Below are 2,792 nucleotides of genomic sequence, written 5' to 3'. Positions count from 1 at the left end.
GCGGGAGGTTTGCCATACTTGCGTTTCCTGCATGTTTACCTAATAAATGACGAATTATGACGATTTCAAGCGATAACAAATCATGACCATTTTAATGTCATCATCTCCCGAACTATATGTGTAATGCATAAACTGGGGCACTGTGATAGTGTGATGACGCTAACAATCTCGCGGCATATAGAAGTGTGCGAGTGTTTCAATCATGAGGAGGATGACGCTGGTGGTCATATTGATGAGTTTCGTCATAGGATCAACGGTAACACAGGAGTAGGAGTAGATAAGCTGAGCTGAAACAAAATTATACATTTAAAAAAAAAGATTTATTATTATTATTATTAATTAAGTTATTATATAATATTTATTTTTAGCGTCAAATCGTCAAGTGGCGCACGTTAATCCCGTGCAATTCGTGCGACGTTGGCGTCTGTGGCGACGACGACGTCACGCGGAGGATGAAGACAAGATTGTTCCTTGTGCGTAAGTTGGAAAAATAAAAATATTGATCAAATGCTGGAAATTTCCTTTATTAAAAATATTTTAATTTTTTTCTAGAAAGAGCGCGAATCGAACCACCGAATAATGCGCCGCCTCCACGCAATGGATAAAGCATTCCTCTCATCGAAATAGGTAAGATGATTTGAAAAATATTCTGCTGTAAAATATAGTTCATATAATATTACTGCAATAAGAAGAAAAATAAAAACATTTCTATTTTAGATGATGATGATGATGATGTTGATGACGAGGATAATGGAGATTCGCAGCGATCAAGGAACTCGTCAATTGCCATTATTTCAATGTCGCGTAAGTTCAAAAAATCGGTTAACGAAACATAGAGTTAGTTCTGAAAAAAAAGAAAAATAACAGTAAAAATTACTTTCTACCACGCGAAAATGAAGAAGAGGAAGAAGAAGAAACTGACAATGACATTAACGACTACGAGGACGACGAAGACGCCGGTGATATCATCGATGAGGCGAACGAAGATGTTACCAATGATACCGGCGACGAGGAAATTGATGATATGGTTGACGAAATTCAGGAGACACAGGACGTGATGCTGGAAGTCGGAGAAGAGGAGGGCGACAATTACGTCGAAGGTAATAATATTTTATTGTTTACTTTTAATCCGTTGTTTTGAGAAATTTTTCTTAAACGTATATTTTTTCTATTAAAAGTTTCCTACTCACCGGTTTTACCGCAGTCGCCGGAATATTAGTGAGACTTCTCGAGCGAAAACATATCCCCGGCTCACGATCATATGAAGCAGCTAAAGGTGAGTTACCTTACTTTTCTGTTACATTATGACACGTGAAGGAGGGGGATAAGCTTTAGGCATAATATAGCAAAGTCAACGAAATATAAATAAAGATTTTGTTTATAATAACTTTTCGGTACAAATTGGTGGTGGTACTGTCCAGCCCTCAGATGCTCTTCCTTCGCCTTCACAAAGGGGAGATTGTTAACTAGCGTCACCCCCGCGGTTCCGTCAGTGGACACCGGCATCGGCGCACAGTGGATCTAACAACGTAAAAATGCGGACATAAGCTCAAAAAAAAATTTTTTTTAAACGGGTTTGTAATATTATATTTAATTACTTGAAATGTCATAGAATTAGTATATAACTCTCATTTTCAAAAATATTTTTATAATTTATGCATAAAATAAGCATAAACCTTACGCGAGTTAGACAATTCTGGATTTTCATCAATTTAGTTGTATATTTTCAAGGTAACATATTTCTTTCCCCTTTATATATTATCGTTTCTGCTTTTTTACAGCAAATATACTATCCTTTAATTTAAAAAAAAATCCATATATGAATAAAAAAATTGTATAATTTATAATTTGCCAACTCATTTTATGATGATCCAAAAAAAATCCTGATTATTAAAATATAAATTAACTTTTACAAAAAAGCTTATAAAATCTTAAAATTTTTCTTGAGCCATTTTATTAAAGAGACTTTCTATTTTCAAAAAGCCCCGATTGAGCTGCAATAATTTGCAATCTTGAAAGATACAGGGTAAAGTCGACTATTGGGATAGGTTGTAGCCGGATTCGAAGCTTACCTGCGCTATTCGGTCCCCTTTTCTCTTCTTTGCCCCGGTCGCCACTCTTTTTAACCTCCAAAGAAGAAGGTCTCGACTTCTTATCCTGGAAGTCGCCAGCCTCACTTGACCCAGCGCTGCCCAGCCGGCTTGCGCCGACTCTTTTCGGTCGCAGTGGGAAAGGTTTTTATTAAATGGTAAATCACTATATTGCAGGAAACCAACAATTCCAGTTTATTCAGGAATTCACTGATGCTCGCAATTACATCTGTCCGCGTAACGCCGCTCCGGGTGATTGCGCCAGAGACGCGCGCCGCTCATTATACACAATTCTCACAGTCTGGGCTTTCGCTCATCACCCTGCTTCGCTTAACGCTAGACGGTTAAGTGGAAATGAACCCCCGTTCGCTACTGTGCTCGCTGCTGTTCGATGCGCGCTCGGAACGGTCTCGATCACAACTCCCGGATACTCATCAGTCGACGCGATTCGTTTCTGGACAATGGTCCCCAACGACGAAACACGATAATGCCGAAACACGATAATAACGAAACACGATGCTCCTAAGAGAGTTCCACTCATCTACGCGTCAACTACTACTCGCTGTCGAATTGCCACTCCCTCGCTCGCTCTGCCTATATTATTCCGGCGATTACTGCTCCTGGTACTCCCTTACTTTCCTACTGCCTCGAGTGCTCCCTTGCTCGTTGTGGCAGCTTACTCGCCACATGCAACCCGCTGGG

This window comes from Trachymyrmex cornetzi, unplaced genomic scaffold (genome assembly GCF_001594075.2).
Source record: "Trachymyrmex cornetzi isolate Tcor2-1 unplaced genomic scaffold, Tcor1.1 scaffold1591, whole genome shotgun sequence".
NCBI classification, from domain to species: Eukaryota; Metazoa; Arthropoda; class Insecta; order Hymenoptera; family Formicidae; genus Trachymyrmex; species Trachymyrmex cornetzi.
This window is presented reverse-complemented; position numbering follows the sequence as displayed.